The 21,012-nt window shown below is 38.5% G+C and overlaps 1 protein-coding gene across 3 annotated transcripts in view; it reads right to left on the bottom strand.

The window, feature by feature from the left end:
• LOC115748931 overlaps positions 1-6,293 on the bottom strand; it is a 34,163-nt gene extending 27,870 nt beyond the window's left edge. For all 3 annotated transcript variants that reach the window (XM_030685598.2, XM_030685602.2, XM_030685603.2), the window contains exon 1: positions 6,222-6,293. The gene's annotated coding sequence lies outside the window, so the exon portion shown is untranslated. The remainder of the gene's footprint in view (positions 1-6,221) is intronic.
• Between the last annotated feature and the right edge of the window lie 14,719 nt (positions 6,294-21,012).

Raw genomic sequence — 21,012 nt, 5'->3', positions numbered from 1 at the left:
ATTAATGCAATTTTGGTACCATTCTTATGAAAATTTCCTTGAATTAGCAAATTCACTTGATTCAACTTTAGAAATCAAGGTGCAAATATGCTTTTTAGTTTTCTTGATTTAGCATGCAATGTATGAATGCGTCTACAACATCAAACTATATGACAAGGAAATAACCATGCATGATGACTTTAGAAAAATCAAACTTTAGTGCAAGAAAAATTATGAATTCTAACCTAAATGACATGCAACATGATTTAATTAAACAACATGATGTGGCATAAATGACGGGCCAGAATGACATGTGAAAATTCATGAGCCTACTCTATTGACATAAAAAAAAAATGTATGAATGAGATATAAAACGACATGGCATAATGATAACATGGCAAATACCTATACTATATGAAATGCACATGATTGACTTGTTTTTTCATGGATTTTCCATTTCTTTATGAGTTCAAAGGAAATTGGTCCGATAATTAACATTAGTTAAGAAATTGATTCCTCAAAATCCAATTTATATTAAGAGTCATCTTGAAGTGCAATTTCCGAAAAAAAAAAATCCATTTAAGACCAAGGCATGATTTTTTTTATGAAAAATAAATTAAATAAAAGTCTGATGAACCTTGAGCATCATATACTTTATAATCCAAATTTTTGGATAAATTCGCCTCATACCCAAAGTGTGGGGTCGGAGGGGGAATTTTATTCACATGATGCACCTGAAGTGGAGTCGGATGATGAATTTTAATATTGGAATGATGTCATAGCCAAATATTATGGATCGGATAGCGAACTCCAATTTATGAAATTTATCGGTCCGATCCCAAAGGTATGGGATGTGACGGACAATTTCAATGTGTGGATGAGATCATAGTTCGGGGGTAAAGTCGGATAGTCATCCTTTGTCCACATATTTTTCACGGGATTTAGGCACATGGGATCATGTATTATACTCAAGGTAAATTATGGAAGCATGTATTATGTTCAAGGTAAATTATAAAATTATTTGAATGAGATTATATTATATAAACAAGGAAACTTTCGGCCAAACAAGGGATAATTGCCAAATTATAAAGTCAATATCGCCCTATCCACTTAGGATTCACGTCTTGAAAAATTAGAAAATTAGCTTGTGAGATTTTCAAATATTTCAGATAATTATCCCAATTAGAAAAAGATATGTTCAATATTTTTTCGAAAATAAAATTTCAAATTAATCCACAAGATAAACCTAAACTCAAAAAATATTGAATGACATCTTACAAGATATTCAAATCAAGAAACAAATAATGCCAAATATTCTAGAGATAGGCATAAATATCCGTGAGGTTTGTTCGCGATTCGATTTGTTCCATTCAAAGCAACAAAAATCCATGTAGATAATATCAAACGATCCGAGCAAGATAATTTTGATACTGAAATTCAGAGTTTTTCCTTGGCTTGCGGGATTACTTGCCTAGTTTGAATCTCGAACATAAACTTGCGCACCAAGCTTGGATGATTGGACCGATCGGTGGGGGTTAATGGTGCTCGCGAGACTCCTTGGCTGAACTTAGAGTGGTGAGGCGCACGAATGATTCAGGATGGAGAACTTAGTCAAGGCTATTGGTTGTCTCGGTGAACGTTCTCCAACTCAGCAATTGGTTTTCTCTCTCTGGAGCTTAGCGAAGTTGACTTTGCAATCCACTCTATGAATCTGTTGGTCTTGGCACTGATTAACGAACGACAGAACATTATGCTCTATTGACCAAGCCCAAAAAAAAGAAATAAACCGATTGACTTCACCCGTTTAAGCGGTGCATTGCTTTTCTCAGATTAGGCACAACGGCTGGACTCTTCAGATTATAGTTGTAGACTATCGAGGCTTACTTGAAGCTCCAATGAGGAATTGGACACTAGAAAGGCTGATGAGAAGGGACTCGATTTATTTTAAATAAAAAAAAAACCTCCAAGAAAATCTCCTGTGCAAAGCCTCCAATGAAAGACCCTCTTCGTGAATATGAGAGAAGGAAATCGGTGGCCTCCTTCTCCACGTTCTGTATACTCCTTTTTCGTTGTCGAAGGGAGTCCCCAAATTATGCACCTTCCTTATTTTTGCCGAACCTCTGTTTCTATTCCAAGAATTCTCCGTGGATGGAGGATATGGCTCCTCATCTTTGCTGAACCTTTGTTTCCATTCCAAGAATTTTGGGTGGAGGATATGGCTGAGGGAGAAGCTCCTAGTCTCAAGCGGGGGCACTCTCCCCTTTTTCTTTTCCAACTCTCTGACCGGGTATAATGATGAATTAGCCCTAAACCTAGGCTATAATAGAGCATTTATAAGCAAAACACTTGCAATCTAAGTCCTTCAAATTTAAAATTTTTGCAAAACATTCTTGAGGTTAAGGATATTCTTTGAATTAAGCTTGAAGGATTAAATTGCATTAACTCGAGCCTCCAATAAAATAAAAATTTTCGGGCCTCCATCGTGAATTGAGTTGTTAGCCGAAATTTGCATCCAATTATGGGCTTACCGCACATTTTTTGGGCTTAATCTAGGCTTTAATCATTTGTGGCCTCCTCCTCCACGTTCTGTGTATTCCTTTTTTGTTGTTGAAGACAATGAAGAGGATCCCCAATTCTTTACATTCCTTTCCTATGCTGAATCTTTGTTTTTATTTGGCTCTCTCCAAGGATTCTCCGTGGGTGGAGAACATGGTTCAGAGAGAAGCTCCTAGTCTCAAGCGGAGGGCACTCCCCTTTTTATTTTCTTTTCCTCTCACACCCCTCTCACAATCTTCTCAACTCTATGAATTGGCCCTCTAAGTCCTAGGCAAAACACTTGCAAGCTAATGGCTTCAAATTTAAAATTTCTACAAAATAAGATCAAGGTTAAGGATATTCTTTGAATTAACCCCAAAGGGTTAAATTGCACTAACTCGAGTCTCCAATGAAATCAAAATTTTTGGGCCTCCCTGATGAATTGAGCTAACCGAAATTTGCATCAATTATGGGCTTATGGCACATTTTTTGGGCTTAATCTACGCTTTATTCAAATGATTGACATTTAATTGAAGCATTTTTCTAAACAATTAAATTCAAATGGACAAAATTAAGCTCAAAAATAGGTCTGGAACCTCTTGAATTTTTTGGCACATATTCCCATGCTTTAGCCAAAAATTGATTGATAAACATTGATCTATCGCGGGCCAATTTAAGTTCGTTCCGTTGCCGCCGTTCCAAATGAATACTAATACAATGCATGAATGCTAAAAAAATGAAAAATGATTTTTATTTTTATTTTTGTTGGAACTAAAAGATTAGCTCTAATTTTCTATGATAAAATGATTGAAAATGTTAGTCAAAACTTAGGTGTCAACATGTTACTCTGCATGCTCTTCTTGCTTTGCTTACTCCGCTATAATCATTTTCTCAGCTTCTTGAAATATTTCATGATGATTAGCAATCTCTTTAGATTTGTTGATAAAAACATTGACAATCACTTCTTTCGTATCTTCAAAGATAAAAGCAACTTTCCCAATTCTTGTTGATGGCCCTGTTGCATCTACTGCATTTTTCAAAGCAAGTGGTACAGCTACAACTACATCCGACACATCTGGTTTTGCCATTGCATCCCCGGCAGCACCTTCCCCAATCCTTGTTGATAGCCCTTTCCATCTGTTGCATTTTTCATAGCAAGCAGTATAGCTGCAACCGCATCTGCCACATCTGGTTTTAACATTGCATCCACAACACCACCTTCCCCAGCAACAACAGGTGCTAGCCCTTCCCCTATCCTCTTAGGAGGCCTAATCTATGTCCTACTCGACCATACTGCAAATCTTCCCCAGTCAATTATGAATGTCTGCAAGAGAGAGAGTTATCTCGTTTCAAACCCCAAAATCAAGAAACGGAAGATGGAAGAGAGCATAAGCCGAAACTGATAATTCCTCTCCGATTGGCGAGCATTATTTAAGCCCAAACATCTCTCGCTCTTGCACAACCACGCAACTCGCTCACCGATTTTTTTTTAAGTCATGTCGGGAGCAAGTATGTTCTTGTTAAAGCTATATATAAATTTTTTTTGTAAAATATTGATTTTTATGTCTCGGATTAAAGACTCGGAGATGCAGATTCTATTTTGAAAAGAATGATATAAAAATGAACGGTAGAGATTTAGCCAAAATCTTTCGACTCTCCGGTAGGAACAATCGTGAGAGAAGGGTTTCTATTACTCGGGTATTGAACGATACAAAGGATGGAAAGAGCTCCCTTATATATACAAGAAGCCTCTCAAAGACTACCTTCGTCAACTCTAGATCTAATGGCCTAGAATGCATCTCCTCAATTAACAACTGCTGACATTAAAATGAGAATTCTAAAATATAATACATTTACCGTATCGTCCGCTAAAAAGAATATTCTAGAGGACTCAAGAAAACTAAGCCAAGACATTTCAAGTCTTGTGGTTCACCCGAGCCATGTTGTCGATCGGTTTGCTCACGGAACCACGGATGCATGACACTTGGAACTGTGTGGGGCACTCCCCCCTTTTTCTTTTCCAACTATATGGCCGGGTATGATGATGATTTGGCCCCCCTAAACCCTAGCCTATAATAGAGCATTTATAGGAAAAACACTTGCAATATAAGTACTTCAAATTTAAAATTTCTGCAAAACATTCTCGAGCTTAAGGATATTCATTGAATTAACCCCGAAGTCTTAAATTGCATCAACTCGAGCCTCCAATAAAATAAAAATTTTGGGGTTCCATCATGAATTGAGCTATTAGTCGAAATTTGAATCCCGTTATGGGCTTACCACACTTTTTTTGGGCTTAATCTAGGCTTTAATCCTTTATGGCCTCCTTCTCCACATCTTATGTATTCCTTTTTTGTTGTTGAAGACAATGAAGAGGATCCCCAAATTCTTCACATTCCTTACCTACGCTGAATCTTAATTTCTATTTCATTCTCTCCCAAGGATTCTTCGTGAGTGGAGGACATAGCTCAGAGATAAGCTCCTAGTGTCATGCGGAGAGCACTCCCCCCCTTTTTCCTTTCTTTTCCTCTCGCACCCTCTCACGATCTTCTCAACTTTCTAGCCGGGTATGATGATGAATTGGCCCTCTAAATTCTAGGCAAAACACTTACAAGCTAAACGATTCAAATTTCAAAATTTCTGCAAAATAAGCTCGAGGTTAAGGATATTCTTTGAATTAACCCCGAAGGGTTAAATTGCACTAACTCGAGCCTCTAATAAAATCAAAAATTTTGGGCCTCCCTCATGAATTGAGGTAGCCGAAATTTGCATCCAATTATGGGCTTATCACACATTTTTTGGGTTTAATCTACGCTTTATTCAAATAATTGACATTTAATTAAAGCCTTTTTCTAAACAATTAAATTCAAATGGACTGAATTAAACTCAAAAATAGTTCCGGAACCTCTTGAATTTTTGGACACATATTCCCATGATTTAGCCGAAAGTTTATTGATAAACATTGGTCCATCGCGGGTCAATTTAAGTTTGTTCCGTTCTTGCCAATCCAAATGAATACTAATACAATGCATGAATGCTAAAAAAAAATGAAAAATGATTTTTTTTTATTTTTGTTAGAACTAAAAGATTAGCTCTAATTTTATACGATAAAATTATTGAAAATGTTAGTCAAAACTTAGGTATCAACATGTTACTCTGTTTGCTCTTCTTGCTTTGTTGACTCTACTATAATCATTTTCTCGGCTTCTTGAAATATTTTATGATGATTAGCAATCTCTTCAGATTTGTTGACAAAAACATTGAGGATCACTTCTTTCGTATCTTGAAAGATATCCTTTGCCACGCAACTTTCCCAATCCTCATTGATGGCCTTGCTGCATTTGCTACATTTTTCGTAACAAGCGATGCAGTTGCAACTACATCTACCACATCCGACTTTGCCATTGCATCCTTGGCAACACCTTCCCCAATCCTTGTTGATGGTCCTTTATATCTATTGTATTTTTCATAGCAAGCAGTATAGCAGAATCTGCATCTGCATCTCCGACATTTGGTTTTGCCATTGCATCTGCGGCAGCACCTTCCCCAACAACACCAGGTGCTAACCCTTCCCCTATCCTCTTCGGCGGCTTAATCACTGTCCTAGTCGACCATACTGCGGATGTTCCCCTAATCGGTTATGAATGTGTGCAAGAGAGCGAGTTATCTAGTTTCAAACCCCAAAATCAAGAAACGGAAGAAGGAACAAAGCATAAGTTGAAATTGATAATTCCTCTCTGATTGGCGAGCATTACTTAACCCCAAATATCTCTCGCTCTTGGACAACCACCCAACTCGCTCATTAATTTTGTTGAAGTCATGTCGGGAGCGGGTATGTTCTTGTTAAAGCTATATATAAATTTTTTTGTAAAAAATATATTTTTATGTCTCAATTAAAGAGCCAGAAATGCAAATTCTATTTTGAAAAAAATGATATAAAAACGAACGGTAGATATTTAGCCAAAATCTTTCGACTCTCAAGTAGGGACAATTGTGAGAGAATAGTTTCTGTTACTCGGGTGTTGAACGATACAAATGAAGGAGAGAGCTCCCTTATATATACAAGAAGCTTGCAATGACCACCTTGGTCAACTCTAGATCTAACGGCCTAGAATGCATCTCTCCAATTAACAACTGACGACATTAAAGACGAGAATTCTAGAATATAATACATTTACCATATCGTCCGCTAAAAAGAATATTCTAGAGTACTCAAGAAAACTAAGCCAAAACATTTCAAGTCTTGTGGTTCACCCAACCCATGTTGTCGATCGGTTTGCTCACGGAACCTCGGATGCATGACACTTGGAATTGTGTGGGGTACTCCCCCCCCTTTTTCTTTTCTAACTATATGGTCGGGTATGATGATTATTTGGCCCCCTAAACCCTAACCTATAATAGAGCATTTATAGGCTAAACACTTGCAATCTAAGTCCTTCAAATTTAAAATTTCCGCAAAACATTCTCGAGGTTAAGGATGTTCATTGAATTAACTCCGAAAGATTAAATTGCATTAACTCGAGCCTCCAATAAAATAAAAATTTTCGGGCCTTCATCATGAAGTGAGCTGTTAGTCGAAATTTGCATCCAATTATGGGATTACTGCATATTTTTTGGGCATAATCAAGGCTTTAATCCTTTGTGGCCTCCTTCTCCACGTCCCGTGTATTCCTTTTTTGTTGTTGAAGACAATGAGACGGATCCCCAAATTCTTCACATTCCTTACCTATGTTGAATCTTTATTTCTATTTAGTTCTCTCTCAAGTGTTCTCTGTGGGTGGAGGACATGGCTTAGAGAGAAGCTCCTAGCCTCAAGTGGAGGGCACTCCCCCCTTTTTCCTTTCTTTTCGTCTCACACCCTCTCACGATCTTCTCAACTCTCTAGCCGGGTGTGATGATGTATTGGCCCTCTAAATTCTAGGCAAAACACTTGCAATCTAAGGGCTTCAAATTTAACATTTCTATAAAATAAGCTCGAGGTCAAGGATATTCTTTGAATTAACCCCGAAGAGTTAAATTGCAATAACTCGAGCCTCTAATAAAATCAAAATTTTCGGGCCTCCTTGATGAATTGAGCTCGCTGAAATTTGCATTCAATTATGGGCTTACCGCACATTTTTTGGGCTTAATCTATGCTTTATTCAAATAATTGACATTTATTTAAAGCCTTTTTCTAAAAAATTAAAATCAAATGGTCTGAATTAAGCTCAAAAATAGGTCTGGAACCTCTTGAATTTTTCGGCACATATTCCCATGCTTTAGCCGGAAGTAGATTGATAAACATTGGTCCATCATGCCTTTTTGAAAAGTTCAATACATTCTTACCTTACCAAAAAAAAAAAAAAAAAACATTGGTCCATCGTGGGTCAATTTAAGCTTGTTCTGTTGCCGCCGTTCCAACTGAATACTAATACAATGCATGAATGCTAAAAAAATGAAAAATGATTATTTTATTTTATTTTTGTTAGAACTAAAAGATTAGCTCTAATTTTCTAGGATAAAAATGACTTAAAATGTTAGTCAAAACTTAGGTGTCAACATGTTACTCTTCTTGCTTTGCTTACTCTGCTATAATCATTTTCTCGGCTTCTTGAAATATTTCATGGTGATTAGCAATCTCTTCAGATTTGTTGACAAAAATATTGAGAATCACTTCTTTCATATCTTGAAAGATACCTTCTGCCAAAGCAACTTTCCCAATCCTTGTTGATGGCCCTTTTGCATCTGTTGCATTTTTCATGGTAAGCGGTACAGCTGCAACTACATCTACCACATCTGGTTTTGCCATTGCATCCTAGTAGCAGCTTCCTCAATCCTTGTTGATGGCCCTTTGCATCTGTTGTATTTTTCATAGCAAGCAATACAACTGTGATCGCATCTGCATCTGCCACATCTGGTTTTACCATTGCATCCACAGCGGCATCTTCCCCAACAACAGTAAGTTCTAACCCTTCCCCTATCCTCCTAGGCAGCTTAATCCCCGTCCTAGTCGATCATACTGTGAATCTTCTCCCAATCAGTTATGAATGTGTGTAGGAAAGGGAGTTATCCGGTTTCAAACCCCAAAATCAAGAAACGGGAGAAGGAACAGAGCATATGTTGAAATTGATAATTCCTCTCCGATTCGCGAGCATTACTTAATGCCGAATATCTCTCACTCTTGCACAACCATCCAACTCGCTCACCGATTTTGTTGAAGTCATGTGAGGAGGAGGTATGTTCTTGTTAAAACTACATATAAAAATTATTGTAAAATATTGATTTTTATTCATTTTTATGTCTCAGATTAAAGTCTTGGAGATGCAAATTCTATTTTGAAAAGAAGGATATAAAAACGGACGGTAGAGATTTAGCCAAAATCTTTTGACTCTCGAGTAGGGACAATCGTGAGAGAACAGTTTCTATTACTCACGTGTTGAATGATACAAATGAGGGAGAGAGCTCCCTTTTATATACAAGAAGCCTCTCAATGACTACCTTGGTCAACTCTAGATCGAATGGCCTAGAATGCATATCCCAAATTAACAATTGCTGACATTAAAGACAAGATTTCTATAATATAATACATTTACCGTATCGTCCGCTAAAAAGAATATTCTAGAGGACTCAAGAAAACTAAGCCAAGACATTTCAAGTCTTGTGGTTCACCCGAGCCATGTTGTCAATCGGTTTGCTCACGGAACCTCGAATGCATGACACTTGGAACTCGGTGGAACACTCTCCCCTTTTTCTTTTCCAACTCTCTAGCTAGGTATGATGATGAATTGCCCCCTAAACCCCGAAGTTTAATTTTGTCAAAGCGGGTTCCGTCAAGACGGTATTTAGCAAGACAATACTTGCGGTCCCAACGCCGTCTAGTAATACGACCTTCACTCCATAGATCGTCCTCCATGGAAACTCAAACTACAAACAAACAAACTGGTTTAAACTATTCCTAAGTTGAGTCGTTAGCAGGTTAGCGGATCGAGATTCGAAATGAACCAAGACTAGCGTTTCAAACAACCAAAGGATAATCAATACGAGAAAGAAATTGGAAGACAAGGATCAACACTAACCAAACTAAGATTAGCGAAGAAAGCAAAACACGAATAGCTAGAAGAAATCAGATTAGTGAAGAAAGCAACTAAGATAAAAACCGCGAATCAACTACGGAGGATCAACAGTTTCATCATCGCGAATCAAGGATCAACACTAAGTAAACTACGAACGTGGTGAACTATAAATCGCTGATCATCGTGAATAGCCAGAAGAAATCAGATTAGCGAAGAAAGCAACTAAGATAAAAACCGCGAATCAACTCCAGAGGTTTAATCATGGCGAATCTATTGGAAATTAAACCAAATTCATTAAGTATTGCCAAGGTTTCGATGAGTCCATTAGACTCCCAAGGCGCATGCACGCGCTAGTGCATGAATCAAGAATTTCCTTTAACACTTTGTAGTCTCTCCAAGTGTCTTTTAGAGTTACAATGTTTTGATTAATGCATTTAGTTGTTCTTTATTTATGAGTCGTGTAATTGAAGAGTCATTATATTATGCCTATATAAAGGCTTGTCTTGTAACCATTTCGGTGTGGGTGAATCGATTGTGAATACAGTATATTGAAAGGCCACCTTTCGTCTCCTCTTCCTTGTGTGAACAAAGTTCCTTTGTGAGTGCTTGTTGAGTGCCCCACGATCGATTTCTCCCAACAAATTGGTATCAGAGCTTCACGGTTTCGTGATTATGGCATCAACAAGCAACCTTCCTTTTCAGTATCCAGTCCTCACCAAAGAAAACTATGGTAAGTGGGCTTCCGGAATGAAAGCCATACTCGGTGCCCATAGTGTGTGGGATCTCGTCAACAATGGCTATGATGAGCCGGATGAAGATGTTGCGTTGACTCAAACTCGGAGGAATGCGTTGGAGAAAACTCGTTCGAAAGTTCAACTTGCGTTGTCAATCATCTTTCAAGCCTAGGATGATTCCATGTTCGAAAAAGTCTCGAATGCTACTACATCCAAGGAGGCATGGGAGATTCTTCAAACCATGCACCAAGGTGTTGAGAAAGTAAAGAAGATTCGTCTTCAAACTTTGAGAGGCGAATTCGAGGTAATTCGTATGAAAGAATCCGAGTCGATTTCTGATTATTTCACAAGAGTTTTAGCTATTGTGAATCAGATGAAAAGGAATGGCGAAGATGTTCCTGATGTTCGTGTTGTTGAAAAAATCCTGCGGTCATTAGATAAGAAGTTCGACCACATCGTCGTCGCTATCGAGGAATCAAAAGATGTCGATTCTATAACGGTCGATGAGCTCATGGGTTCGTTACAAGCCCATGAAGAAAGACCGAAAAGAAACAAGTCCGAGCTAGTGGAGGAAGTACTCCAATCTCGATTGACTATCCGAGATGACAAAGAACAAAGAAGTGACCCCGTGCAAACTCGATGGGTCAATCAAGATCGTGAACAAGGACGAGGTAGAGGCGGTTTCCAAGGAAGAGGCCGTGGACGAAGCGGAGGAAATTTTGCCCGAAGCAATGAGTGCTTTCATAATCAAAGAAGTGCTCGTGGAAGAGGAAGAAACACAAATGCACGGTATGATAAATCGAAGGTTCGATGTTATCGTTGTAATAAATGTGGCCATTATGCTTATGAGTGTTGGCAGAAAGAAAGTGCGGTAGCAAATGAAAAGGCGAACTTGGTGAATGATGGTGATCAAGTTCTTATGCTAGCATTTAAAGAAAATGCTAATGAAAAAAATGATACGTGGTACTTGGACACTGGAGCAAGTAACCACATGTGCGGTCGAAAGGAGATATTCGTCGAAATGGATGAGACAAGAAAAGGAAAAGTCTCGTTCGGTGATAATTCTAAAATTCTCGTCGAAGGGAAAGGTACGATTCTAATTCATCTGAAGAATGGAACACGTCGGTTTATTACTAACGTGTATTATGTACCGAAGATGTCGAGCAATATCTTGAGTTTGGGACAGCTTCTGGAGAATGGATATTCTGTGCACATGAAAGATCTTAGCCTTGTGCTAAGAGATCAAAATAATAGGTTGATTGCATCCGTGAAGATGTTGAAGAATAGGATGTTCACTCCGAACATCAAAGATGAAATGTCTACATGCCTTCAAGCATGTGTAGACAACCCTTCGTGGTTATGGCACTTGAGGTTCGGCCATCTCAATTTCGGCGGACTCAATATGCTCTCTCGCAAGAAGATGGTGTATGGCTTACCGCATATTGATCATCCCGATCAATTATGTGAAGGGTGTGTTATTAGCAAGCATTCTAGAACCAGCTTTCCGAAGGAGTCGACGTATCGAGCGAAGAAGCCACTGGAGTTGATTCATTATGATGTATGTGGTCCGATCACTCCTCGGTCATACGGTAATCATCGATACTTTGTTACGTTTATTGATGATTTTACTCGAAAGACCCGGGTGTCTTTCTTGAAAGAAAAATCGGAAGTGTTTGATACGTTTAAGCACTTCAAGAAAATGGTTGAAAAGGAGAGTAGTTATTTTATCAAGTCTTTAAGAACTTATCGTGGAGGAGAATTTACTTCTGGAGAATTCAATCAATTCTATGATTACCATGGTATTCGACTTTTCTTAACGGCGCCGTACTCCCCACAACAAAATGGTGTAGCTAAGCGAAAGAACAGAACCATTCTCGACATGGTTCGTAGTATGTTGAAAAGCAAAAATTTGTCAAAGGAGCTTTAGGCCGAAGCTGTCGGATGTGCAATTTATCTGCAAAATCGATGTCCCACACAAGGACTCGATGGTGTTACTCCTGAAGAAGCATGGACCGAGAGAAAACCTACGGTTTCTCACTTGAGAATTTTCGAGAGCATTGCTTATTCTTACATACCCGACCAGAAAAGATCGAAGCTAGAAGACAAGAGCAAGAAGCTTATTTTTATCGGGTATGATTCCTCATCGAAAGCTTACAAATTGTTTGATCCTGTTACTTTGAAAGTATATGTAAGCAAAGATGTGAAGTTCGATGAAGATGCTTTGTAGGAAGACAATCGACAAGTCGTCGAATCCGCTCGTAGTGATTACGTCGAAATGGGGCGTGATTCTGTCGAAATAGAAGATAACTCATCGAATCCTTCATCTTCCTTTCCAATATCATTTTCAAGTCCAAGTTCATTATCACCAACTTCTTCAAATGGTGTTGATGAACCGATAGCACCAGGATCGAGAAGATTATCCGAACTTTATGAAACCATCGAAGAACTCCATCTTGTATGTCTTCTCGCAGATTGTGAACCACTTATTTTCGATGAAGCTTCTAAAGAAGAAAAATGGAGAAAAGCCATGGATCAAGAAATAGAAGCCATAGAAAAGAATCAAACATGGGAACTCGCAGATCTTCCGAAGGACAAAAAGGGGATCGATGTCAAATGGGTGTATAAGGCCAAGAAGAACAAGAAAAGAGAAGTCACTCGTTATAAAGCCGGACTAGTCGCAAAGGGCTACAAGCAAAAAGCTGAGATCGACTATGACGAGGTATTTGCACCTGTCATCCGAATGGAAACCATCCGACCAATGATTTCCATTGCAGCTCAAAATCGGTGACCCATATATCAAATGGATATCAAATCGGCATTCCTAAATGGTGTTCTTGAAGAAGAAATTTATGTCAAACAACCACTTGGGTTTGTTGTGAAAGGTCATGAAGACAAAGTGCTGAGATTGAAGAAAGCTTTGTATGGGCTTAAGCAAGCTCCAAGAGCCTGGAACTCCAGAATCGATGCTTATTTCAAGGCGAATGGCTTCAAACAATGTCCGTACGAACATGCTCTCTACTTGAAGCACGAGAAAGGTGATGTTTTATTGGCATGTTTATACGTTGATGATCTTGTCTTCACAGGAAATAATTCCGGATTGATCGACACTTTTAAAGCGTTGATGGTGAAAGAGTTTGAGATGACAGATAATGGTCTCATGAATTATTTTCTGGGTATCAAAGTAAAGCAAAATGCAGATGGGATTTTTATTTCCCAGAAAGGATATGCTGAAAATATCCTTGAGAAATTCAACATGAAAATTTGCACTTCGGTTAATACTCCAATGGATTGTGGTGCAAAACTGTCGAAGTTCGATGAAGGTGTCGATGTTGATTCGACATATTATAGAAGCTTGAGGTATTTGACCTGTACCGGACCAGATATTATGTACGATATCGGAATTGTGAGTCGATATATGGAGAATCCGAAGACATCTCATTATAAAACAGTGAAGAGGATACTTCGGTACATCGAAGATACTATCTCTCTTGGCTTGTATTATTATCAGTCTGAATTATTTCAACTCGGAGGTTATTCGGATAGTGACTATGAGGGAGATGTCGATGACCGAAAGAGCACTACGGGTTTTGTATTTTATCCGGGTGAAACCGCTTTTACATAGTCATCGAAGAAGCAATCCAGTGTTACTCCGTCGATATGTGAAGCGGAGTATGTTGCTGCATCATCGTGTGTGTCATGCGATATGGTTGAGAAAGTTGCTAAAAGAAATCCATATGGAGCAAAAGGATGCAACGGAAATTTTTGTTGATAATGTTTCTGCCATTGCTTTGGCAAAGAATCCAGTTTTTCATGAGAGGAGCAAGCATATCGATGTTCGATATCATTTTATTCGAGAACAAGTCAGCGACAAACAAATCAAAGTTGTGCATGTGAAGATCGATGATCAAGTCGTAGATATTTTTATGAAACCTCTCAAGATCGAAGTGTTTCGGAAATTCAGAAGTTTACTTGGAATGATCGACGGAAGAGAATTTGGTTTAAGGGGGAGTTTTGTTGGAAATTAAACCAAATTCATTAAGTATTGCCAAGGTTTCGATGAGTCCATTAGACTCCCAAGGCGCATGTACGCGCTAGTGCATGAATCAAGAATTTCCTTTAATGCTTTGTAGTCTCTCCAAGTGTCTTTTAGAGTTACAATATTTTGATTAATGCATTTAGTTGTTCTTTATTTATTAGTCGTGTAATTGAAAAGTCATTGTATTATGCCTATATAAAGGCTTGTATTGTAACCATTTCGATGTGGGTGAATCGATTGTGAATACGGTATATTGAAAGGTCACCTTTCGTCTCATCTTCCTTGTGTGAACAAAGTTCCTTTGTAAGTGCTTGTTGAGTGCCCCACGCTCGATTTCTCCCAACGGAATCAAGTATCAACACTAGGCAAACTGCCAAGGCGAAAAGTTAGAAGAAATCAGATTAGCGAAGAAAGAAACTAAGATAAAAACCTTGAATCAACTCCCGAGGATCAACCAGTTTCATCATCGCGAATCAAGGATCAACACTAAGTAAACTGCGAACGTGATGAACTATAAATTGCCGATCATCGCAAATAGCTAGAAGAAATCAGATTAGCGAAGAAAGCAACTAAGATAAAAACCACGAATCAACTCTAGAGGATCAACCGGTTTCATGATCGCGAATCAAGGATCAACACTAAGCAAACCGCCAACACCAATAGCTAGAGGAAATCGGATCGGCGAAGAAAGCAACTAAGATAAAAATCGCGAATCAACCAACTGCAGAGGATCAACGGTTTCATCTTGTCAACCGTGAATCAGTAAGTGAAATTCTCTCCCGGGTTGATGGGGCATTGCGAGATGAAGGCTGTACCATCTGCCCATGGAGTCCCAAACCGACCCATAAATTAAAATAGAAGAGTGAATCATCATATCAAACTCAAGCCTTTCTTTCTCAAACTTCAACTTCAAGCATAACCACCCAACCTGTCTGATCTCATGCCGGTGGATAACGACACTTTCGGTCTTGAGCTTTTTGGTGAGCTCGACGGAGATGGTGTCGCCGACCACGGCCCGTATGGTTGGCCCCGGAAACTTCCCGTTGATGCCCATCATCGTGAATCAAGGATCAACACTAAGCAAACTTCAAACGCGAAGATGAACGATTGCCGATCATCGCGAATAAACACTACACAACACGGATGATCGACACTACTACGAAGAAACATGCATGAGCAACGAGAAGAAAGCGATGAAGAAAGCTGAAAGAGAAAGAATACCGGTGGAGTGAGGAGCGAGGTAACTAGGAGAAATGCGAGCGTTCACACGCTCGTTCGGAACCGATTCTCCGAAGCGGAGGTTGCTCTGCTCTTTAAGGCGCGTAATTTTGAAAAAGTAACACCGCCGGGTCTATATATAATTTTTTTTTGTGTGTTTTTTTATACTAGTCCGCGAAGCCAGGCCCCAAGGTACTCGAAACTTTTTCCCCAAGGTACTTTAGACTATATATACACACAGACATATATATATATATATATATATATATGTATATTTACAAGTATCATATATCGGAAGAGCATTTTCAATTTTTTTTGCGAAATACAGCAGAACAATATTTCCTTAAACATATTTTTCGGCAAAATTCCATAAATTCCAACTATGGTGGAGCTTCAAAATATTGTAACTTCAATGATCAGCTACGACAAGCCCAACCACCTCACGGCTTCTTCACTACTACACTAAAACAACAAAAGCCTTGAAAAAACATGGAACAAAAAATTGATATGTACTTGCTACTTCCAAGCCCCTACTTGAAAATTCTGATTTGTGCGAATAAAATAACCTCGTGGATTTTGCTTTTCCATGAATCGGCCCATTATATATGCCGGTGAGAACTTCTGAATAAAAACTTATCTTCATAATTAATTGAGGGAATGGTCAATATTGATAGGGTTCGGATGAACCCTAGCCAAGCGTAAGTGTCATCTTGCAAGAGAAATCACGTGTGTTTCTTGGCAATCTATGAACTCGCCTGGCGGGAACATTTAGCAATTTGTACTTCCCTAAAATAAATATCGAAACTCTAATATCCAGATTAAGCAATCATAAAATAATTAATTTTTCTGATATACCTATAGTAACTTTCTATATAGAAAAGTAAGTTTCTGTATATACTAATAGGCAAGTTTGCAACAATTCTTGGTAACTTTCTGGATTAAGAAAGTAAGCTTTATCGTATAAAAGATAAGTATATTTGCTAAATAGTTCGGTGATTTCACGACTTAAAAAGAATTTAAAAATCTCTCCAAAATTAGTTAGTTGCCTTGGAACATCTCTAGTAATTTGGGATATATCCTACCCAAAAAAAAAAAAATTCCCATGCTGATTTGTGATTTGGAAATTTTAAATGTAAGTTTCTTCCTTTGGGCGATTATCAATTTGGCAAGGAGTTGGCTATTTTTTTTTATTAACTTACAATTAATCTGCAGATACTAGTAAAGTTCCTAAATGGTCGGTGATTCGGTAACTATATGTGGAATATTCATAAAATCAATTTCCGAAAATTTTGAACGCAAATCAAGTGATTGCTCAAGAATCTAACTGGAAATCTCCATATCCAAAATTTGCTTGTTTGAAAACGAACAACGCAGATGTGCTGGGCATGACAATCGAGGGGCACTCTCGGTTTCTAGGGTTTTTCTATAAATTCATGTGGTTTCTTCTCTCATCTTTCCTATTCCTTCTCTCATCTCGCCGTGTCACACCGCTTCAAATCTCTGTTGTCGTCTAAGTTCGTATAAACAGAAAATAAGATTGAAAGACTAACCTTTAGCCAAATGAAAAACGAGTATGCAGAAGATTGATCCGAGCCCAACGAATGTCGCTGTCTCCTTAAAACAAATTTGTCCCCTCAATTCGGAGAAATTTCGTACCCGAGGACGTTGGACAATTGTCTCCCGGGATAGAACGGATCGCGTTCCTTTGAAGCGGTACTTCTTCAAAGGACTCCAACGAACGTAACTTTGCGGAATTATCGCATAGAATGTATGAGGGGAAAACAGGTGTGCAAGATTTTTCAGGAAACCGAAATGTATGCTCGGGAAAAAGGAAAAACATGTCCCGAAATGGCCTATTCGAGGACTATTTATTTTGGAACGACGAAAAGCCACGAAGAGTCACGAAGCTTGAATTTGGGCGGTAGTTTTTCATAACCGGCCGACTCCTTACGAACAATTGTATTTGTTCGTTATTCTCCGAACAATTGCAATTGTTCGTTCACGGACGAATGTCCAGAAATTTCCGAACAATTGCAACTGTTCGTTCGCGGACGAATGTCCAGAAATTTCTAGACAATTCTGTTCGGCTATGTGTCTGTTTGGCAAAAAATAAAAGACTGATGGGCAAAAAATAAAAAATGGAATATAAGAAGCCCGATCCCGAACCGAACCGAGTCGGCCGGACGGACGGCGGCGGCGGCGCGCGCGTGTGGGTCGAAATCCATTTGCGTAGGTCCTCCCTCCTCCACAAAAGTGGGGTGCCCCTTGGAGCCCAAACCCATTTGTGAGGTTCCATTTAATAAACCCATCTCCCATCTACCTCTCATCCTATGTGGGACTCCTACATTTCCTTCTCATTCACTCTAGAGGGATAAATCCCCAACAATCCCCCACATGAATGAGATATTCAGACATCACGACTCTTCGTATATGCATGAAATGCAATGTGCGATTATTCCTTGAGAAATAGTTACATCGGGATAAGTAGTCCGAAACTTTGAACTTTCCCTAGTGAAACCTATCGGGCTTACTCGGTCAATCGGTAGACTTGATGTCTTTGAACCGTCGACCTTTGGTGTAAGCCTAGACAATAAAAATCACATAACTTTCTCTCGAACAAAGTTAGTTCTCACCGTTGTGTTCGTTTTAGCCATGAACACCGCCTGGTCTCATGAGTGTTTTAGAGAATTCAGCCTTTTCGATTCTCACAGTAGCGGCCCTCACTTCACACTCACATAGGTGATTTCTGAACATATAGTATATCATATACTCAATTCAGAATCATTAAAAGCTTTTCGCTTAACCTTCACATATTAGTATTGTTTTCATCTAGGAATGAGTAATAAATTACATTACTCTACACAGTCTTCATAACTTGGTTGTCCCTTTGAACCTAGATCTTGGGATCTCCAATCAACAAGGTAGGGTATCCGCTACGATGACTTATTTATAGGCCTTAAACCCATTCCTTTCGATGTTTTCACAACTATCTCTCTAGTTAGGCATTTTGTTAGTGGATCCGTAACATTATCTTTTGACTTCACATAATCAATTGTGATAATTCCACTAGAAAGAAGTTGTCTTACAGTGTCATGTCTTCGACGTATGTGTCGAGACTTACCGTTATACATGACATTCTTTGCCCTTCCTATTGCCGCTTGACTGTCACAATGTATGCATACAGCAGGCAATGGTTTAGGCTATTTAGGAATACCTTCCAAGAAGTTTCGAAGCCACTCTGCTTCTTCACCGGCTTTATCCAAAGCTATAAATTCTGATTCCATAGTGGATCTAGCAATATAAGTTTGTTTGGATGATTTCCATGACATCGCTGCCCCACCAAGTGTGAATACATATCCACTTGTCGATTTTGTGTCTTTAGTGCCGGTTATCCAATTTGCATCACAAGATCCCTCCAAGCATCACTGGATACTCAGTATAATGCAAAGCATAATCTTGAGTATGCTTCAAGTAGCCCAATACACGCTTCATAGCTTTCCAATGATTTTCATTTGGACTAATTGTAAATCGGCTTAGCTTGCTTACCGCACAAGCGATATCCGGTCTAGTGCAATTCATGACATACATTAAACTGCCTAGTATACTAGCATACTCATTTTGAGCCTTACTTACACCAGTATTCTTTGAAAGATGTAAATTAACATCTATCGGTGTACTTACGGGTGATATGCCTAGATTCTTGCCTTTTTCAAGAATCTTCTTAATGTAATGGGATTGAGATAGAGATAGTCCTTCGGATGTTTTACGGATTTTAATTCCTAAAATGACATCTGCGATCCTCATATCTTTCATATCAAATTTACTTGCGAGCAAGCATTTGATCTTCTTGACAATCTCACTATCACTGCCTATTATAAGCGGGTCGTCTACATATAGACATAAGATGGCAAAGCTATTATGAGTGTTCTTAACGTATACACATTTATCACACTCATTAATTTTGAAATCATTTGACAACATAACTTGGTCGAATTTAGCATGCCATTGCTTTGGTGCTTGTTTCAAGCCATATAGTGACTTGATAAGTTGACATACTTTATTTTCTTGTCCTGGAACAATGAACCCTTCAAGTTGCTGTAAATATATTTCTTCTTCCGGATCCCCATTTAGAAAAGCTGTTTTGACATCCATTTGATGAATTTCAAGTCTATATAAGGCTGCTATAGCAATTAACATCCGTATAGATGTAATTCTCGTGACAGGTGAATAAGTGTCAAAATAATCCAGACCTTCACGTTGTCCGTAACCTTTTACGACAAGCCTAGCCTTATACTTATCAATAGTACCATATGCTTTCATTTTCCTCTTAAATATCCACTTACATTGTAATGGCTTATTGCCAGGAGGAAGGTTAACCAGTTCCCAAGTATGGTTTGACAAGATGGATTCAACTTCACTATTGATAGCTTCTTTCCAGAGCGAGGCTTCTGGAGATGTCATAGCTTCCTTATATGTCCGAGGTTCATTCTCTAACAAATATGTCAGAAACTCGGGTCCAAAAGACGTAGAAGTCCTTTGCCTTTTACTACGTCTAGGTTCATCCTCCATTGGATCACTTCTAGATGTAGTATCTCGAGACCTCTTATTATTTTCAATTGGCTCATATACTATGTTATACGGAAATATATTTTCAAAGAACGAAGCGTCCCTTGATTCAATGATCGTATTAACATGTATATCCGGGATCTCTGATTTGTGAACAAGAAAACGATATGCATTGCTATTCTGAGCATATCCGATAAAAATACAATCAACAGTCTTTGGTCCTATTTTAACCTTTTTAGGCTTAGGAACCGCAACCTTAGCTAAACACCCCCACACTTTAAGATAATTCGGGTTAGGCATTCCGCCTTTCCATTTCTCATAGGGAGTTTGTTTTATCTTTTTGTGGGGTACTCTATTTAAAATAAGATTTGCTGTCAAGACAACTTCCCCCCACAAATTCTGCGGTAAACCAAAGCTGTTTAACAATGCATTCATTGTTTCCTTTAATGATCGATTCTTTCTTTCCGCCACACCATTCGATTGCGGTGTATAAGGGGCGGTAGTTTGGTGAACGATACCGAAATCAGTACAAATTTCCTCAAAAGGAAATTCATATTCACCTCCTCTATCACTTCTTAACACTTTTATTTTCTTATTTAACTGATTTTCAACTTCAGATTTATAAGTTCTAAAAGCATTCACAGCTTCATCCTTACTACTAAGTAGATAGATATAGCAATATCTCGAACAGTCATCTATGAACGTGATAAAGTATTTCTTACCACCTCTAGAAGGTATTGCTTTCATATCACAAATATCCGTGTGTATTAGATCTAAAGGTTACGTAACTCTATTATCTACGTAATGGAAAGGAGGCTTAGAAAACTTAGATTCAACACATACTTGGCACTTTTCACTTGGACAATCAAACTTCGACAATAGTCCCATACTA

The sequence above is a fragment of the Rhodamnia argentea genome, chromosome 2, assembly GCF_020921035.1.
Source record: "Rhodamnia argentea isolate NSW1041297 chromosome 2, ASM2092103v1, whole genome shotgun sequence".
NCBI classification, from domain to species: Eukaryota; Viridiplantae; Streptophyta; class Magnoliopsida; order Myrtales; family Myrtaceae; genus Rhodamnia; species Rhodamnia argentea.
Note: the sequence above shows the minus strand (reverse complement) of the source record. Positions and strands in the feature narration are given on the sequence as shown.